Consider the following 22,419-nt stretch of genomic DNA (forward strand, 5'->3'; position numbering starts at 1 on the left):
GCCCAGGATAGGAGATTTGGTAGGGTGTCACCGAGCTCCCAGTGTAACGTCCTGCGTTTCAGGTACCTCGAAACAACTCGGGTCGAGATTGTTTTCCCCAAGTTAAGAATGTTATTTTTAATAATATTACATTTGTTTGGGATTTATTTCCATGAGTTATTACTAGCCAAATTATGAATTTTTTGTTTAAAAGTCAAGATAAGACTTTCGCTCTTGGACCGACACAAAAACCCTGATCGGGTAAAAATCTCAGAAAATAAAATGAAAAACTATGAAAAATATATTTTGGGCATAAAATACATTCATAACAATTAAATTTTGGTAAAAAATAATAAACCTAAGAGAAAATGGAAATTTTAGGGCATTTGGTGTTAAATGCTTAATTTTACCGAATTGGGGAATTTTACTTCATGAATGGACCTTACGTTAAATTTTATTGTGTGATTTATTAAATTAAATGCGAGAGACATTTAATTTAATTATTATGTGTTAAGTTTTTTTAAAAAAAATAATAATAACTTTATTATGAGTGAAAAATGTAATAGAAAGTCAATTTGGATTTTTCTTCTTAGGAAATGTTTATTAACCTTTATGTTTACCCTAGAATGGACTACCTGATGACGTGGAAGAATTGATCTACATGTGGGAAACATGTGGCAGCTTAAGTGAACATATCCTCCTCGACCCTCGACCAGGGTCATTGGCTTATCAAGTAATCAAGGGCGACAAGCCTGGTCGCATATATACAGTTATTTCCTTTAAATATGCAATATTGTAATTACGTATTAATTACAATTTTCATTATTGTTTAGATACGCATGTATTAAATGTAATTAAGGCCCATTGACCCATGGAAACCTCATTGATCCTATAAATAAGATTCAAAGGCCTCAAGAGAGGGAACTTTTGCTTTTCGAACATTTGGCTTGGGAACTCTTGAGCTAAGAGATTCTAAGAGATAAAAAGAGTGTTGTTAACCATCACAATTTTAGTTATCTGGGATCTAGTGACACTCGTGAACCCTAGTTCATTAATCACTGTTCTTGGAATACTATATCAATAAGAACGCTAAGTGGGCGTAGGTTGTTACCATTCTATTGGGGCCGAACCACTATAAATCATTTTTTTTGTTTATCTTTTTGTCTGGATTTCTTCTCATTTTTCATCTTACTTTGTATCGTTTATCTGACTTCGTGTTGTTGGCCAATTCGAGGGTCAACATTTTGGTGCTTTCATTGAGAGTTAAACTCATGACTTCCAGAAAAATCAAATGGTGAAAACATCCAGAAAGTTGGGACAAACCTCTGGGGTTGCATCCACCTAGCCTCCTCCACCAAATGTGGCTGAAGATGAACCACAGTTTGATTTTGAAGAGGAGGAGATGGATACTGAGTCCTTGAGGACAACATTGAGTGTATTGCAGGAGGAGTTAGCCAATCTGAGGGCTAATCAAGAGAATGTGGCTAAGATAATGGAATTGCAATAGAGAGAAATTGACCATCAAAGTCAAGAATTGAATGAGCGGTAGACTGACATGGACCGCCGATAGAGAGATGCCATTGCTGCCCTGGAAGCAGCCATTCAGTTGGCCCGAGGACAGCTTGCGCCAACTTCTCAACTAGATCAGCCACCAAGTGCACCACCACAACAAGGCCTAGACCCAAGTCCTCCACCTCAGCCGACAAGCTCTCAGAGGCCAGAACAACCTCCCGCAGCTCAACAGGATATTCCATTTCAAAATCCTAAGTAGCAACCACCTTCTCATTCTAGTTGAGATAATCCCCAGCATCAAAGGCAGAATAGGGCCCTAAATGCCAAACTGCTAAGGAACCGAACCCACCGAACAGGGGACATTGTCCTTCTCCTAGCAGAAGACAAGTCGAGTCAGGCTCTGTGGTCAGGGGCCCCCCACAACATAATAATTCCCAAGACCCAACGACCAGCGCAGGCCTCCCCCTGACGCTTGGGACATGCCAGCAAGAGGAGGTGACAGTGCGATCAGCAGGTCGTGACATAACCGGTCGCATTTTAGAGATGAAAATGACTACAATGAGGCTGATTCTAGTAGAGAAAATGCTGGTCAAAGACAAGGAGAGAGGGGTGGAGATCTGAATCCCCCACCAAGAGAAAATAGCCTGCGAGCCAAAATGCTAGGGGCAGCCTAGGTAACCTAACGTCTTTGATTGGCTGGGCACTATCGAGCGAAGGCATAGAGATGACGACTTGAGGGATATGCTCAATGATAGGAGGGAAAGGCACGATGAGTATGCTCCTTTAGAACCGGTAGCCCCAGCAATACCAGACGCAGTACAGGCCTAGATCGTTGCGCTGAATCAGGTCGTACAACAGCTGGTGGGGAGCTGAACATCCCACATCGAGTATGATCGGAGAAGAGGCACTCCATTCATACAAAGAATAGCGATGGCAGAAACCCCAACCAAATTTAAGATGCCAGTATTGGCCAACTTTGATGGATATGGGGACCCAGTATCTCATGTGAATAAATTTAAGATACAGATGGACATCCAGAAGGTGTCGGATGAAGTTCGTTGCAGAATCTTTCTGGTGACCTTATCTGATACTGCTCGGGAATGGTTCTTAAAATTCCCTCTTGCTAGCATAGTGTCATGGGAGATGTTCATAAAGGAGTTCTATACGCAATTATACGCTGGTCGAGTACATCCGACTGAAACCAACCAATTGGTCGAGATACGCCAAAAGGAGGGAGAATCCTTAAAGGAATATGTCCAGCGTTTTATGCGAGCAGTAGCTGGGGCTAATACGGTTGGCGATGAGGGGAAAATGATGGCACTTACTACTGGATTGCGGTGCCACTCACCCCTCTGGAATAGTTTAAGGAAGAATGGGTGAAGAGTACCCAAGAATTCCTAGATCGAGCAGACCGATACATCAGGCTCAAAGTGGCAATTGCTAACGAAGGAAAGTCGCCTGCAAGACACAAGGGTCCAAAGGAAGATTCGGCCAAAGCCACCAATGGGTCAGATAAACCCAACGACAACGGCAAAAATAATGGAAAATGGTGGAAAAAGGACGAACAACGAGTCATCGACGTCTGAGAATAAGCGCCCTAAGGGTAACAGATACGAGCCAAGATTCACGAATTACTCGGTCCTAGATGAAAGCAGAGCGCATGTGTACTAGGCGACCAGCACCAATGTCCCTTACAAGCGACCAGCTCCGATAAGGAAAGATATCTCTAAGAGAGATACAACGACTATGGTCATAACACCAATGAGTGCAACCAGCTGAAAGATGAAATTGAGCTCCTAATCAGACAAGGACACACCTGAGGAAATACGTACAAGCCTCTGGGGCTGCTCAGTGAGAGGCTCAAGGAGGCAACGAGCAGGCACATGTACGCCAACACTCGCCCCCTTTACAACCAACTCCCGTGGCAGGTACGTTGCTAACCATCTGTGGCAGACCACACAAAGGCGGAGATAGTGGGAAGGCAAGGGAGCGATACGCTCGAACCTTACGCCATAACCAAGACATTGAAATGCTGAATGTGGAGGAGCGAACTCCCAAGAAAGCTCAAACAGAGGAAGAACTGATAACTTTCTCTGAGCTTGACGCTCAGCACGTTCGGTTCTCCCATTCGGACCCTCAGGTCGTGGATGTCTAGATCGCCAATATGATGGTTGAGCGGGTGTTAGTGGACACAGTAAATATTATGTACAAGTCTTCGCTGGAAAGGATGAAGTTGTCTGTGAAGTATTTGGAGCCATGCAACCAAACCATTTATGGTTTTTCTGGCGAAGGGCTCGCGCCAACATGGTCGATCAGGCTTCCAGTCACAGCAGGAATTGCACCTGCGAACAGGACATTACTCACTACTTTTATAGTAGTTAATTGTCCTTCTACATATAATGTTGTGATTGGAAGGCCTATTCTAGTTGACCTGCGAGCCATGACCACAATATGGCACCTAGCCATGAAGTTTCCAACTGACGCAGGGATAGGAAGCATGTTGGGAAACCAATGAGAAGGGATGGAATGCTACAATTCCTCGATTACTAAAGCGAAAAAGGGTGGGTCGAGGGTAGGAGCCAAAAAAGGGTTGCAATTCGCCAATGAGATACAAGCCCCATCAGGTGATCACGTCGCCAAATGGGGTGTTGCCCAAAGTTAGGATAGGGATTTAGATCCTCTCTTTGGGGATTTTGAGGAAGATGTAGGACCAGTTGAGGACCTCGAGGAGGTCCAACTCGATGAGTCAGATCCGACCAGGGTTGTGAAAGTTAGTAAAAACTTAGAGACAACAATGAAACAAAAACTGGTGGAATCCTTGAAGAAGAAACAGAAGGTCTTTGCCTGGTCGGACAAAGATATGGTTGGAATTGACCTAGCAGTTATCATGAACATAGATAAAAAATTTCCACCAGTACAACAGAAAAGAAGGCTGCTCAACAAAGATAGATTGAAAGCTTTAAAAGAAGATTTCGAGAAGCTGAGGAGAACACATTCATCAGGGTAGCATTTTATCCATCATGGGTCTCTAATCCCGTACTGGTTCCCAATCCAAATGGAAAATGGAGAACATAGGTGGATTTCACAGACCTTAATAAAGTTTGACCAAAGGATTGTTTCCCACTCCCAAGGATCGACCAGCTGGTCTTCAGGGCATGAGATCCTATCATTCATGGATGCATACTCTGGGTACAATCAGATCAGTATGCACCCACCTAATGAGGACCACACTAGCTTTCAGACTGATATAGGGCTTTACTGTTACAAAGTAATGCCTTTCGGTTTGAAAAATGCTGGTGCGACTTACCAGCGATTAGTCAATCACATGTTCAAAGAGTTGATCAGTGTAAATATGGAAGTATATGTTGATGACATGTTGGTTAAGTCAAAGAAAGCAGAAGAACACATCAGGGACCTGCAAGAGTGCTTCAACGTCTTAAACAAGTATCAGATGAAGCTGAATCCCCTTAAGTGTACCTTCGGAGTTGGATCAGGGAAATTCTTGGGATTTATAGTGAACTCACGAGGCATTGAAGGTAATCCCATTTTTTAATTTACTTAGGGGCAATAAGAAATTTGAATGGACGGAGGAGTGCGAATAGGCTTTCCAGGCTCTAAAGTCCATATGTCATAACCACCAGTTTTATCAAAGCCGGTTCAAAAGGAAACTTTGTTCATCTATTCGACGGTCAGAGAATATGATGCTAGTGTTGTCCTAGTAAGAGAGGAGGCACATGTGCAAAAAGCTGTGTACTATATAAGAAAAAGGCTCATAGGACCATAACTACAATATCCGCCCATTGAGAAATTAGCCTACTGCTTGATCTTAGCCTCCAGAAAGTTGCGGCCATACTTTCAAGCTCACCCCATCACAGTACACACTGACCAACCACTACGACAAGTCCTACAAAAGCCAGAAGTTGCTGGTCGATTAATGAAATGGGCAGTTGAACTTGGACAGTTCGATATTTCTTACTTATCACGAGCAGCAATGAAGGGACAAGCTCTAGCAGATTTTGTCACTGAATTTACGGGGCTCTAAGACATTAGGCCTGCAGAAGAGGCTGAACCTCAAAGCCAAACTCCCTCTTGGAAGTTGTTCGTATATGGCTCTTCTAATGAGCACAACGCTGGAGCATGTGTGATTTTAGTCACACCTGAAGGACATCGATTCCACTACGCAATCTGATTTGACTTCACAGTGTCCAATAATGAAGCCGAATATGAATCTTTGCTCGCACGATTAAGATTAGCCAAGACCATGAACATAAAGTCGCTTGAAATCCATAGTGACTCCCAGTTAGTGGTTAATCAAATTGCCTGAGAATATCAAGCTAGGGGTCTGAAGATGGTTGCTTATTTAAAGAAAACAAAGGATTTGTTGGCACAATTTGAAAAATATACTCTCCAGCAGGTACCTCGCGACCAAAACTTAAACACTGATGCTTTGGCCAAGTTAGCAAGTGCAAAGGAGGTTGACACCTTAAATATAGTGCCTGTTGAACGTTTATCCGCACAAAGCATCCAAACAAAAGAAACCTCTCTGGTAATCCAAGCAGTAGAAAAATGGATGGGACCTTTCATTGAGTACTTAGAACATGGAATACTATCGTCAAACAGAAACAAAGCATGAGCCCTCCAAAGGCAGTCGGTTTGGTTTATCTTGGCCGACAGAGTTTTATACATAAGGGGGTACTCAATGCCACTCCTAAGGTATGTTTCGGGAAAAAAAGGCTAAAGAATTAATGCTGGATGTCCACGAAGGATTTTGCGGTGATCATGCTGGGGGCAGAGTTTATCAAAAAAGATTTTAAGGCAAGGATACTTCTGGCCAACAATGAATGAAGACTCTGCGGATTTTGTTTGAAAGTGTGACAAGTGCCAAAGATTTTCCAAGATACCACGAGCAGCCCCTAATGAGCTAAAACAGATGCAAAGCTCGTGGCCATTCGCAGTGTGGCGAATAGACTTGATTAGGTCTTTGCCATGGGAAAAGGTAACGTCAACTATGATGTGGTTGCTGTTGACTATATCACGAAGTTGGCCAAAGCTGAACCACTTGCAAAAATAACGACCAAGAAAGTTCTCGATTTTGTGGTAAAGAACATCGTGTGTCGCTATGGGCTGCCAAGGAAGATTGTTTCGAATAATGGCACACAATTCAATAGTGATTTGTTCACTGATTTTTGTGAAGGGCATGGGATTATCAAGAGTTTTTCTTCAGTAGCTCATCCACAGGCAAACAGACAGGTTGAAGCTGTCAACAAGACACTGAAGGATACTTTGAAGAAAAGGCTTGAAGAAGCGAAGGGGGCATGGTTAAAACAGTTACCCGAAGTCCTTTGGTCGTATAGAACATCCCACCGGACAGCAACAGGCCATACTCCATTTTCCTTGGCCTATGGGTATGAGGCTATGTTACCTATTGAATTAGATCCCCCATCGCGCCGAAGGTTGGCAAACGATGACGAAGTTAATAGTGAGTTATTGATGGAATCTCTGGATTTGGTCGATGAAAGGCGCGAGCAATCTCAACTTTGAGTAGCAGCTTACCAACAAAAGGTAGCTCGATATTTCAACTCTAAAGTATGCGAAAGAAAGTTCAATGTGGGAGATTTGGTACTTAGATGAGTTTTCCTCAAAACTCGCAATCAAGTTGCTGGAGTTCTTGGACCTAACTGGGAAGGGCCATACCAAATCGAAGAAGTCCTAAATCTAGGAGCTTATAAACTTGCTTGCTTAAATGGAGATCCCATTCCTCTCTATTGGAATGGAGAACACCTGCGCACGTATTATCAATAAACAGTTCTTTCTAAATAATTGGCTTGTATTAATTTCATTTTTACAAGTATATGAACAAGGGTTAGTCAATCATATGACTGATCGCATATAAGTGTAAGATCAAATTTTTGATCACTTGTACAGTCATGATTGTTCATTTATTACGAGAAATTAAAGAAACTGTGCGCAGCCAGTTATTCTTGTCAATCATTGTATTTATTACAAGTATTTGCTCATTACATGTGTTGTTTTGCTCTATTATCATTTTTATAAGTATTTATTCCGAGCACTAATCTTCGAACGGGTCTTGGTCAAGGCAAGTGACTGAGGACCTTAAGCTCCTCAATCACTTGGGGGGCATATAAGGTATCAAGCAAGCAAAGCATATCAATAAGTATATGTAAAAACACGAGCAAAATAAGGGAAAGCATGCTACGGTACTTAGAGTGTTTTTCAAAATTTTGTTTAAATTTTTTAAAATCAAAACAGAGTGCTATGCTAAGTTCGGTCATGCGAACATATGTTATAATAAAGTGCAAATATTATAATATCAAAAATAAAATTCTTTTCACCGTGAGCAGTTTCTGCTTGGATGAAATTGTTAAGTAAAAGAAAAAGCTGCCCGTGCAGCAAAAACATAAATTGCCTTGACATCACAAACCGAGGTTTGTGTGTCCCAAGGTACAAGTTAAAATAATTACAGGTAAAAATTTATAAAGCAGCAGAAGGATCCTGAGGCTCTTGTGGCCCCAGCATCTTCATTGATGCCCTTAATTCCTATTGCCAAAGATATCTCAGGGGATCCCTGAGCCCTCTCCTCCTCTTCCAGCCGAGCAACACACTTCGCCAACTTAGCCTCCCTTATAGGGTCTGGTAAGTATGTAAAGTTCGCCTTGGAAGCACTAGAAGGCTGCTCCTTCGTACTTCTCCAGGTTGTGGGCATTGGTCTCCTCAAGGTCAACAACCTCTTTGTGGCTGATTTCCAACTTCGATTGAAGTTTCTTGGCTTCTCGGTAGTTTATCAGCGAGGCTTCCTTATACCTCTCTTTGGAGGCAGAAATTTTGACCAAGTAGTCCTCCTTCTTCTTTAATTCCTCCTCGAGCTTGGCGATCTTAGCCTTAGCTGCTCGCAACTCTTCAGCAGGCTTGGCCTCAACCACCTTATACTAATCGATGAGCCTCTCCTCAGCCGCCTTGATCTCTTCAGTATGCTTGGTGACCACCTCCTCCAAGTGATGCCAACTGGTACTCACGGTCAGAATCCCCTGCGATCAGAAAAAAATAAAAAGGTTGTTAGTACCAATCAGAGAGATAAGCAACCAAACCATAATGAAAGCAGCAAATTACCGTGAGTATTTCGTTCAGCGCGTGGCTAAGGAGCTGGTTGACTGACATGGAAGGAGCGTTGCTGAATGATTCCAAACTACACTGGTGTCTGGACAGTTTCTTCAACCTGTCACTGGCCGAAGTGCAGGCGGAGTTCAGGATCACCTCAACCAGAGTTTATCTGGCTGAGCAGCAGGACTTGAGTTGGCGGGAGCTGGGGGATATCGGTTAGTGGGAGCTGGAGGAGTCTGGCCACCACGGCCTGGAGGGGGAGTTTTCTCTTTGGAAGGACCTGCTGTAGGAGGGTCAGTGGGAGCTGGAAGGACTCCGAGCCCTCTTTGCAGATGGGTCACTACAGCCTTCTCCTGGCTGCTGCCTGTTCGATTTCTTTCTGCTCGCAGGAGTGGTTGTAGTAGGGTTGGTGTATAAATCGAAAGCTTTCTCGGCAGGCATGTCTTCAAAAAAGAAGCATACGATCAATCAGGGCAAGTTGTCATATAAAAAAGATATGGAAATGGAGAGAAAAGAAATTATCAGTAAAATACCTGAGCTACAACTACTGGTTGTTACATTATCTATTGTACATTGCTACACTCACTCTCTTCCATGAAGAAGTCTGGATCTAAACTAGCCGCGTATTTAAAGTTGCTCCCTTCCAAATAAATGACAAGGAATGGGCAAAATGTCTAAAAGTGAGAAGTCAGTACCGTTCTCATCCGAGGACTCAAGTACAGGCCCGGGGTGTTCAGAAAGCTTCTGCATGCCTTTTCCTTGCTGAGCAGGGGCAGCAGCTTCTCGTGGAGTACTGGAGAGTGCCCTGATGGTCACTCCTGTAGTCCTCCTTGGGGGTTATGACACATCCTGGTTCTGCTCAAGAACTTCTCCCCCAGTTGCACTTCCCGTTGTCAATTCCCTCACATCCTGGTGAGGTGCAAGAAGGCCAGCCAGCCTTAGGTTATTCTCCGTGACCAGCTCTTTGACACTTTTTTCAATATTTGTCATGCTGACCAGGGCTGCTGCTCATATCTCCATGTCTGGAGTGGCGACTGGTCGATGCCATGGACCTGAACGACACCGAAGTTCTAAAATGTGAATAGGAAAGCTAACAAAAAACAAACGACCAGAAAGTAAATGACTTACCTTCATCAATAAAGGCTAGGTTGTGGGCGACCAGGTCCGATGTTAAAAAGTACTCTTGGAAGTTCTTCCCCACATTAGACTTATGGGTAATGTAACTCAGGAAGGTTTCATGTATCCTTGTTGAGAAAATACATGTGTGATCCCTTGCATGTACACAGCTATGAGGAGCTGAGTATTGATCCTCAACTCGTCTATGAGGAGAAGCCGGTGATGATTTTAGACTGAAAGGAAAAAGTGTTGAGGAACAAGACGGTGCTGTTGGTAAAGGTGCAGTGGTCTAACCATGGTATTGAAGAGGCAATCTGGGAAACGGAAGACAAGATGAGGAAGGTGTATCATCATTTGTTTTAAGTCTCAAGGACGAAACCTCTATCAATTGTAGGTATTGTAACGTCCTGCGTTTCAGGTACCTTGAAACGACTTGGGTCGGGATTGTTTTCCCCGAGTTAAGAATATTATTTTAAATAATATTACATTCGTTTGGAATTTATTTCCATGAGTTATTGCTAGCCAAATTATGAATTTTGTGTTTAAAAGTCAAGATAAGAATTTCGCTCTTGGACTGACATAAAAACCCTGATCAGATAAAAAACTCGGAAAATAAAATGAAAAACTATGGAAAATATATTTTTGGCATAAAATACATTCATAAAAATTAAATTTTGGTCAAAAATAATAAACCTAAGAGAAAATGGAAATTTTAGGGCATTTGGTGTTAAATGCTTAATTTTACCAAATTGGGGAATTTTATTCCATGAATAGACCTTAGGTTAAATTTGATTATGTGATTAATTAAATTAAATGTGAGATACATTTAGTTTAATTATTATGTGTTAATTTTTATTTTTTTTTCTTTTTAAAAAAATAATAATAACTTTATTATGAGTGAAAAAGGTTATAGAAAGTCAATTTGGATTTTTCTTCTTAGGATATGTTTATTAACCTTTATATAAAAAAAATATAAATGCATAAATAGAAAGAGGTGGCCGGCCATGTGAGGTTTTAAATGGTGTGAACAAAATTATTCACGTTTTAAATCCCATTTTTAATATTAGGGTTAATGGCAAGTGGATAGTAAAACACTAAAGTGTTTTAGGATATTTTAGAGTAGTCTAAACCCTTCTAACCCCCCAAAATCTGACCCCCTCTCTCTCACAATCACTCTCATCTTTTTTGAAAACTCTCTCTCAAGTTTTCTCTCCATCTTCAACCTCAAGAACACTAAGAAGGCTTGGAAGTCTAAGCTTTGGTCTAGGAAGGGTTTCCCTAAGGTAAAGTTTCAAAAAGCTAGACTCTTGTAATGTTTTAACCATAGATTTTTTGATAGCTAATTATATATGTTGTTGGGCGAGTTGGTTAAGGTTTTGAAAGGGTTTTGAAGGATCCAAACCAAAAGCAAGAACAACAAGAGGTAAAAAGTTTAGTTTTTATGGTTGTTATTGTATGGTTTTATTTTTTTAAGCATTATTTTGTATATTTAATGTTTAAAGTTTCTTATTGGAGATGTAATAAGGCTATGGTTGTTGCTTCATAATTTTGATGATGCTTGTGTGTTGATTTTTGAAAATAGGAACCAAAATCCGCAAGGGTTTTGTTGAAAACCCTAAAACAAAAATACAAGTTTTGAGCTGTGACTTCCAAGGGGTCAAGCATCCACTGTATATTTATTTTGTAAAATTTAATTATTCTATGATGTTTTTGAGATTGAGTACATAGAATTGAGCTTTTGAAACACTCAAAAATGAATAAAAATGAGTGAGTTATGCTATTTCAAGGTTTAGGTAAAAAAACTATTTTTTCATATTCTCAATATCAGGACCAAGTTTGGATAACCACTCTATAGATCAAATGACCCTAGTTTTTTCTAAACATTTGTGGACATATTCTTGGCATAACCTAGTATTCCACTGTAAAATTTGGTAACAAAATATTGAGCGGTTTGAATGTTATTAAGTGCCAAAGTTTGGAAAATATAAGGACTTCAAAATAAGGTCATTTTTACCTCATTGTTGGAAAATAATTTCACCAATCAAAAATGTTTCTTTTGACCTAAGATTTTACAAAGACCTAAATGGCATACCAAAAATGGAATTGAGAAATTTTGGTAATAATTGGGTAAGTAAATTTCAAGTTATGACCTAACAAAGTATGTAATTAAAAATGTGAAAAATAAGATTTTGGAACTTAAGGTAAAAAGTAAAATTTTGCTTATTGCAAGATAAAAACTTGGTAAGTCTTGAAAGCATATTTTGACCTAAAATACCATTTTGAGTTTAGTGAGAATTATTTTTATTAAAGAATTTTTATTCTTTCTAAAAATAAAAGAATTAATTTATTAATATGTTAATAAATTAAAAGATGGTTTAAAACCCTATATTTTGAGAAAATAATTAAGTGAATTATTTTTGTAGTAAGTAAACTTGATTAATTGACTTCAGAAAAATTTAGTGAAGATGAGAAATTTTTAACGGTTTTCGTAAATAAGATAAATTAGGGAATTTTCTTAAAATGGTTTTTAGAGATTAAAACCTTAAGAGAAATAAAAGGAAATTTAGAGTTTATTTTATTGGAAAATAATTAAGGAATTTAATTAGTATTTTCAGGATATAATACTGGCTAAAATCTTTTATATATTTTATGGACTGTTGAAAGTACGGGTTAATAGCGAAATTTTTAAAGAATACGATTTTTTGCGGATTGTGGGAAAATACTATTGTGATACCCGAGCCTAGGTATCGAGACCATAGGGTAGGTCTCCCCGAGACTTAGGGTTTAGTCTCAAATATTTTTGTATGAATTTCCTTAATGGGTTTAAAACTAAATAAAGATCTTTAATCCTTACAAATTATTTTTTAAAATGACAAAATTGCCCAAAATAATAATAATGAATTATGAAATGCCATAATTAACCCGAGTATACTGTATGGATAATTACAGTATTGGCTAAGCATAACATGATTATACATTGGAGGGTGAAATCTTGCTGACAGCAAAGGACTCCAAGTGAGTCAACTTCTATTGTGTGGCTGCAACATAAAACGACTATTGTATTATATGCTAGTATAGAGACACATGCACATATATACATTGTCGTAGAAATTTTTCTTAGAGATGTTAGTCTAGTTGGTGCTGATTTAGAAAATATGACCGGTAGATATCCGTCATATTTTAGACAGCTGATCCCCATCACACTACTTGATTTTATTATGTCCAGTTCATTACCGCGACGAGTGGCCAAGAGGTGAGGATTACTGGTTTAAACCTAGGGTTGCCAAAATGAATGGGGCCTAGGGGCCCTGATGCTTACTGTGGATACCAAAAATCAACCAAGGAAAAAAGGTCTGGTCCTTTATTGAAGTAAGCGGCTAAGGGGCACCGAAGGTGCCAAGTACGCGATAGAAGCAGAAAGTTATTACGTGCCACCAAGAGGCCACATATTTGCAAGGCCCTAGGCCTCACAAATACATTCCATGCCAATAGGAGACAAGAATTTCACACCAGTAAAAGGTCCAAAGCAATCAAGTCTAAGGCCCCATAAGGCCCACTCGTATTGCAAGACTATTACACGAGGAATCAAGCACCTCGCGCTAGGATCTCACGGAGGTGATCTCGGCCACACCCAGTGCCTCGCGCCTGGGCCTCATGAAGACGCCTTGGCCACACTGAACACCTCGCATCTGGGCCTCGTGAAGATGCCTCGGCCACACCCAGCGCCTCGTGCCTGGGTCTCGTGAAGACATCTCGGCCAAGCCCAACGCCTTGCGCCTGGGCCTCGTGAAGATGCCTCAGCCACGCCTAGTGCCTTGCGCCTGGGCCTCGTGACGATGCCTCGGCCACACCTAGCGCCTCGCACTTGGGTCTCATGAAGACATCTCGACCACGCCCAATGCCTCGCTTCTAGGACTCGTGAAGACATGTCGGCCACACCCAACGCCTCACGCCTGGGCCTTGTGAAGACGCCTCAGCCACGCCCAGCGCCTTGCGCCTAGGCCTCGTGAAGAAGCCTCAGCCATGTCCAACACCTCACGCCTGGGCCTCATGAAGATGCCTCGGCCTCACCCAGCACCTCGCACCTGGGCCTCGAGAAGACGCCTCGGCCACGTCCAGCTCCTCGCGCATTGGGTCGCATGTTGCTTGCCAATGCATCCCTAGCCACAGGCATGCCTCGCCATAAGGCCCATAAGCCTCTCCATGTGAGACGATGTGCCCTGTGCTCAAGGGTCCATGCGAGGCCTTGTGTCTTGCCTGTATGGAGACCCGTGAAAGGCGCCTTGCCTTGTCATATAAGGGGAGCTTGTAAGGGCCCAAACATCATTTGGTATTAAATTGGGATCGGTGAAGGAAGCTAGTTATGTTACTCATGATGGCGTGCAAGCTTTCCCGCACTTAGCGAGATACAAGGGAGCTGGGAGAAAAGATATGTCTTGGAAACATAAGAAGGACAATCAGGTACGAGACACGCATACAGGTACAAGAGGTACGGTTTAGAGGAAGATACAAGTGCGACTCTGACATCCATATCCGACAAGTATTGGTGGTTCGAATTAGTACTAGACGTGGTGGCATGACTTGCATGCTTCAGACCATTTATCAGCATCGCCACTACAACCCTCTGCTCCACCACAACCTGTGCCACTACCATGACAGCATACCTAAGTACCTTCTTATCCTCTGGGACCACCTTGTATCCATGGCCATTAGAGCCAAGCTATAAATAGGAATCCACCCCTCAAACTAAGGGGTTGGAAAATTCATTGTATACTAAGGCTATTAAGCAATGTAGGAACGTTTACTCCATTGTTGATCTGCATTTATTTCTCCTTGAGTCTATTCTAATTTCTTATCCGACTATTTTCTTACTAACCTTTCAGTTTTCTGACCTAACATCGTTGACAAGTTTTTACCGTCAACACTTACTTAATCAGTGAACGGTTAGAACCTGAGCAAGTTCTCTGATAAGTTATTCCCGAATAGTATCCGTGAATATTGGCCATTTAGTGAGAGTGCCTAGAGATACTAGGGGTTTCTAAGTTGAGTGAGGCTGAACACCCTAGGGGAAACTACTCACCAGCATCACTGATTAACATAGAAGTCTTTGTAATACCGTGTAACTTCGATTACACTCTTGGATAAGTAGTGATGCCCTAAGTAACTTGATGGTTACCCTTGTGAGGGATTTACTCTTGGATAAGTAGTGATGCCCTAGGTAACGCATCAGTTACCCTTGATGGGGATATTTATGGGCTAGATCTTAGGGTTGAGACTCGGTTCTCTCTTGCAGATTAGCATTTATGCTAGATGGCGTGTTATGCCCGAATGGTTAGATGTTATCGAGTGTTGGTCTCGAATTATTTTATGATATATTATATCTGCTTGCTCTTGGATTTTTTGAATGCATGGATTTTATTTATCGATAAGAATAGTTGTGATATAATATATCTACTTGTTCTGGGATTTCTGAGTACAGGAATTTATCTGTTTATATGAAATAATTGGTCGTTGGTTATCAGGTATGACCATAAGTTTCCTAGGACGCTTTTACATTCTTGAAATTGATTGTGTAGGGTCCGGATGGATCCGAAACCCTAATTCTCTGTATGCTTTTGTTTTAAAGTTGAACTTACTAAGTGTTTTCGCTTACCTAGTTGTTTCCTGTTGTAGGTAAGAACAAGGGCAAGGTATAGCAGTGAGCGCTAGAGTCTACCTTGCGAATGTACATGTGGACCGACCTTTTTGGAAGTTGTTTTATTTTTGGAAATGTTGTGTTATTTTCCTAGACTAGGCTCACTCCACTCTTTATTAAATATGTTTGTATTAAAAGTTAAGTATGGCCATATGACTTTTAAAATGTTTTTTTATACGGGTTATTGAGACGTTTGGTTAAATGAAAACATTTATATTTCCTCATTATCGAGTCTTGAAAATTTGGGTCGTTACACCCAGTATCATCTTGTTCCACATGGTATTTTCCAGGGTGACATTGCGCAGTTGTAACTTCTCTAGTGGGGATGGCCCCATGGTGACGCAATTTTTTGATAATAGGGGATTTAGAAATCTGACAATAGAGTGATTAGGCTTTTCATAAACAAAATGTATAAGAAATGTCAAATAACAAGAGTGCAAAATGCTCACATGATTTTATGTGGTTCAGTGGTTAAAATCTTACTAGTCCACGAGTCAGTCTTATTGATCTGGTTAGGACTCTTGGAGAAATTGTTGATAACAATTTTACAAGAGTTTTTGCATACCGAAAATCGATCCCTTTAACTGTCCATTCCCCTTGTATTTATAGGAGAATTTCATGGACAGTTTTGGGTAAACGTACATTAATATGGTAATTAACAAATTTCAGTAACTTCCCATTTACATAAATATATAATTTCTTATTAAATTTATATCTGTTATATCAGGTAATTAATGCATAATAAAATATGGGCCATTATGAGGCGTATAAAGAATCCCCGAGTCTTTTGGGTTCCTACACTATGCGTATTGAGCAGGCTTCCGCGAGCTCAACACTTCTTTGTCATAAGACTAATCTGAAATGACACCGTTTGTGTTCAGAGTTTAACGAAGATGATCTGGGCGATGCATATCTCGAACTAAATTGTTGGCGCAAGAAGCAATCTGGAGACAATCTAGTTGTCGTAAGCTGTCAAATTGACTCGAGTTGCTTACTCCAGAGTTAACAAGATGCTCTACATGCACGCTTTCTTCATACGCTTATCTGCCAGATATACCCTGTGCTGAGTAATTTAGCTAGTATTTTTGGGGTACAACAGACATTAATGATAATTTGGAGATCAGTGGGAATTTATCTAGTTGTTTCTTGTGTTCTTGGAGAAAATTAAGGCTTTTGGTTAAATTTCAAAATTTGAGGTCCTTAGTGGGATTGTTAGAGTTTTGAGGTTAATGACTACAATTCCCTTGATGTTTGTTAAGGATTAATAAATTGGGAGGGGTATTTCAGTCTTTTAGGTTAAAGGATTAGTGGAAGTAAGGAATTCTGGTGGGTTTCCTTCTACCCACGTGTTTCCCCTCTCCCTATTCCCTTCTTTTCTCTCTCCTCTTTCCTTACTACTTTTAAAGAACAAGGGCTTAAGCTAAGGAAATTTGGAGTTAGTTCATCATGATTGGAGGAGGTTAGGCTTCAAGAAGGGAACCATTAGAAGTTGTTCAAGCTATAAACTCTAGGATTTTTGGATTTCTTCATCACAGAGGTAAGCTTTTTCTTTGATGCTCTTCATCTTGCTTCTTGTGTTCTTGGTGAAAATTGGGGTTTCTGGTTAAATTTTAAAATTTGAGGGTCTTAGGGTATTTAGATTGGTGTATGGGTGATTTAACTATGTAGGGAAAAATCATTGGGTTTGCAGAAAAATTGGGTTTAGAACCCTAAGCTTGCAAATTTTTGTTTTTTATGTGTAATTTGATGTTTAAATGGTACCTAGGAGATGTATTTGGTATTGTATATCTAAGTTGGTGTCAAAATTATGCTTGGAATTGGTTGGAAACATGTTTGGGGTTGAATTGGTTAAGTTTGAGTTTATGAAAAATGCAGAAAATAACTATCTGACTTGAGTTGGTTGACTGACCTAGGGTACCCAGTCGACCGACCTGCATTTTAGGTAGGGGCCGCATTTTTGGCTTGTGTCAGGCGGTTGACCGACCTGTGCTGGCAGCTTGGTTTTGTGGTCATTTTTAATTGATTTGGATGGGTAACCATAGGGGATTATAAGCTAAGGTTCCTAGTATGTTGGGATGCGGTTATAACTGTATATAATAATTAGTTAGGGCTTAGTTTCCATTCATGCATAGTTGTAACGCCCTGGTTACCCTAGAACAGTTACGGTGAACGGTGAACCGGAAATTTGACTCATTGCCTAAGTCATTTGGTTAAAAACGTGTTCTAAGTGGTATTAACAGGTTAAGGTGAAAACCAATAAAAAGGAAAGGATTTGTTTTATTTGATACATAAAACTGTTCATGGGCCCACAAGAACATTTACAAGTTATTTACAACTCAAAAAGGTCATTACTGTTCCAAAATTACAAACTCGCCGACCTAAGCGGCAAAAATAGGGTAAACCCCCTAGTTCCTCTGAGAACTCCTTGGCCGTGGTGGTCAAGCAGCCGCATATGTACACATCACCACCTAAGCTCTCCACTCAAGGCTGGGTGAGATTTTCTTTCCCTTTACTTGCACCACATAGCACCCATGAGCCAAAGCCCAGCAAGAAAACACAGTATTGTATGTAAACATCATCAAATGATTATCATTATAATCACACAGAGCTCATAGCTTTCAAACAGATGAGTGAATATCACTTGAGGTTCTGGTAAACCATACTGAGTGACTGACAAGTAGGTCACTTATTCAAATAGAAGAGTGGCTACTGGGTAAGCCACTAGCCTTCAACAAATGAGAGACTGATGGGTAAGTCTCTACTTTAACAAATGAGTGACTGTTGGATAAGCCACACAAGCGCTTATAATATTCATCGAACTTGAGTTCGGTCTGGCATTAATTCTCTTTGAGTCATCCAATGCAGAAAGTCGATTAGATCTGATCTTTATTGGCTTGTGTTGAACACACTAAGGCCGTCCTGACTAATGAGTCAGCACAGTGTGACCAGTGCCCAGTACCACTGCCGAACCTGACTAATGAGTCACAGCTTCACAGTCGATACTAGCACCTTTGCCAAATTTGACTAATGAGTCAGTACCATGCACAAGTGAGCAACATTTGCTAAGCATTCACTATTCAATCCATTTCCACATTTACACAACCCACATGCCTCATGAATAACCATGCATGTCACATATGGGGTGCAGTTTTCTTACCTCTGGTTTGCGCTAGAATGAATAAAAGAATGACCCTTGAGAATGATCAACCTTTTGGTCCTTTAGCGGTTACCTCAAACTTGAGATTAAACCCCCTTCAATGGATGAACCAACCCTATGAACTCAGCTCCTTGATCTCCTAGCTTGATTCTTCACTTTGAGCCTAAAAACTCCAACGGAAGACTAGTAGAAGGTGATGTACGGGAAGGAGAATTCTTTGCTCTGTTTTGTTCTGTTTTTCTACAGCCAACTAAAGCCTCATATATATCCAAACCAAATGACCTAAATGCCCCTAGGTAATTTAAGGTTTCGAAAGTCATCCCAAGGGCATATTTGTCCTTTCCAACCTATCTCGTTAATAATAATTAACGCTTTCCGATTCCCGATATTCTCAATAACCCCAAACACCAATAATTCATATCTTGTTACCCTTTAATGCCCAGTCACGCTCTAATCATTAAAATCACCCCGAGACTCCCCCCGAGCCTCGAACTTAAACCTGTTATGACCAAACCACTAATTAACATACCATGGTCGTCTCATGCCGAATGGCTCGAACAAACCCACATTATAATGTGGTCTCAACATATATCACCGACATGCATACAAATACACAATTTACCCTCAACGGGCCAAATTACCGTCACACCCCTGTAATTAAAAATATGGACTCACATGCATACATTTAACATTATATTATAATATAATCCACATATACATGCATTTTATCAATTAATGGCATAATTAAGCAAGTATAGCCCTCCCGGCCTACTATTCCCGCCTTTAAACCACATCGGAGAATTCGGGGCATTACAACTATCCCCTCCTTACTGAAATTTCATCATCAAAATTTACCTGAACAGCTCAGGATACTGACTCCGCATATCTTACTCCAGCTCCCATGTCGCCTCCTCGACCTTCTCCACAATACCTTAACCAAAGGTATTGTCTTATTCCTGAGGACCTTGTCTTTTCTGTCAAGTATTTGAACTGGTTGCTCCTCAAAGGAGAGATCTCGTTTAAGCTCCAAATCTTCATAACTCATAATATGGTTCACATCAGATACATACCTCCAAAGAGCTGATACATGGAACACATTATGCACGGCAGACAACGTCGGAGGCAAAGCCAATTTGTAAGCCACCTAACCAATCCTTTCCAGGATCTCAAATGGACCTACAAATCGAGGACTCAGCTTGCCTTTCTTCCCAAACCTTCTCACCCCTTTCCATGGCGAGACTCTAAGGAAAACATAGTCACCCACCTGGAACTCCACGTTCCTGCGCTTGGGATCTAGATAGCTCTTCTGTCTACTTTGAGAAGCGAGCATTTGGGCTCTAATCATCTCAACGGCCTCACTGGTCCTCTGAATAGCCTCAGGACCTAAGTATCTCCTTTCACCTGTCTCATCCCAACGAATGGAAGATCTGCACTTCCTACCATACAGCATCTCATAAGGTGCAACTCTAATGGTAGACTGATAACTGTTATTATAGGAGAACTCTATCAAAGGCAGATACTTACTCCAAGATCCACCGAAATCCAGCACACATGGTCTCAGCATGTCCTCCAAAATCTGGATCGCCCTCTCAGATTTCCCATCTGTCTGAGGATGATAAGCTATACCGAACTTCAACCGTGTCCCCATGGCTTGTTGCAAACTCCCCCAAAACTTCGAAGTAAAAGTGGGGTCCCGATCTGACACGATCGACCTAGGTGCTCTATGGAGGCGCACGATCTCTCTCACATAGAGATCTGCATACTGGTCAACTGTATATGTAGTCCTCACTGGCAGAAAGTGAGCTGATTTGGTGTAGCGATCCACTATCACCCAAATAGAATCATGCTGAACAACAGTCCTGGGTAAGCCCACCACAAAATCCATTGTGATGTCTTCCCACTTCCACTCTGGGATATCCAGAGGCTGTAATAATCCTGCCGGCCTCTGATGCTCAGCCTTGACCTATTGACATGTCAAGCACTTAGCCACATACTCAACTACATCTCTCTTCATCCCTGGCCACCAATACAACAATCTCACATCCTGATACATCATCGCAGTGCCTGGATGCAAAGAGTAAGGTGTAGTATGAGATTCATTTAGAATCTCTCGCCTCAAAGAAGTGTCTAACGGAACACATATCCGCCCTTTGTATCTTAACAAGCCTTTCTCAGACACTGTATAATCTCTGGACGCTCCAGCCAGAAAATCCTCTCTGATCTTGATCAGCTGTGGATCACTCAACTAACCCTCTTTAATCCTCTCTAACAGCGTACACTGTAGCGTAATATTAGCTAACTGGCCCACCAACAACTCTATCCCAGCTCTGGTCATATCATTTGCTAACTCTCTGGTTACCAGCCTCATTCCATGAATCTATCCCGGACCCTTCCGGCTTAAAGCATCAGCTACCACGTTGGCTTTTCTTGGATGATACAGAATCTCACAATCATAATCTTTTACTAACTCCAGCCAACGTCTTTGCCTCATATTCAAGTCTTTCTAGGTGAAGAAGTATTTCAGGCTCTTGTGGTTTGTATAGATCTCACACTTTTCTCCAAAGAGATAATGCCTCCATATCTTCAAAGCAAAAACCACAGCCGCCAACTCTAAATCATAAGTGGGATATCTCTTTTCATACTCCTTCAGCTGACGAGAAGCATAAGCTATTACCTTCTCTGATTGCATTAAAACACAGCCCAAACCTTGATGAGAAGCATCACAGTAAATCACAAACTTCTCCTGATCTGTCGGGAGACTCAGAATCGGAGCTGTAATCAATCTCTGATTCAGTTCGTGGAAGCTGTTCTCACATTTATCTTACCACACAAACTTCTGACTCTTGCGTGTCAGCTCAGTCAAAGCAATAGCAATCTTCGAGAACCCTTCCACGAAACGCCTGTAATAACCTGCCAACCCAAGGAAACTTCTAACCTCAGAAGCATTCTTTGGCCTTGGCAAATCTCTGACCGCTTCGATCTTTGCTGGATCTACTTTAATCCCCTCCTTACTGACAATATGTCCAAGAAAGGATACCTGAGACAACCAGAACTCACATTTCTTGAATTTAGCAAACAGCCCGTGTTCTCTCAGTCTCTGTAGAACCAACCTCAGATGCTGCTCATGCTCTAACTCAGTCTGAGAATACCCCAGAATATCATCGATGAAGACAATCACAAACTGGTCCAAATAATCCTTGAACACTCTGTTAATCAAATCCATGAAAGCAGCAGGGGCATTAGTCAATCTAAATGACATAACCAGAAACTCATAATGCCCATACTTGGTACGCATAGCAGTCTTCAGTATGTCTCCTTCCTTGACCCTCAACTGAAGATAACCAGAACGAAGGTCGATCTTTGAGAATACCTTCTTATCTTGCAACTGATCGAACAGATCATCTATCCTTGGCAAAGGATACTTATTCTTAATTGTCAGCTTATTCAGTTCCCTGTAATCAATACACATTCTCAACGAACCATCATTCTTCTTTATAAAGTACACATTCCCTTGAAGGCATATAGAGTATACGTGATCACACATAAGAAAACGAGTTATTAGCACGACTAAGTAGTGCTTAGAATTTTTTTAATTTATAAAGTATTGTGCTTTGTTCGTTAAATTGAACAGGGAAATAAAAACTTTTCTTGCTCAATCAAGTAAGTAAGAAATAATATATAGCAGTCTAATGTTATAGATAGTTAAAATTAAACGAGCAGCATAGTGTAACTATATGCATGAAAAATATTAGAAGTATTCGAGATTAAAAGCTGCTCGGACAACCATTGTCTTTACATCCCAGACATTTTTGTCAGGTGTTTAAAAGAAAAAGAAAAGATA

Source organism: Humulus lupulus, chromosome 3 (assembly GCF_963169125.1).
Source record: "Humulus lupulus chromosome 3, drHumLupu1.1, whole genome shotgun sequence".
NCBI classification, from domain to species: domain Eukaryota; kingdom Viridiplantae; phylum Streptophyta; class Magnoliopsida; order Rosales; family Cannabaceae; genus Humulus; species Humulus lupulus.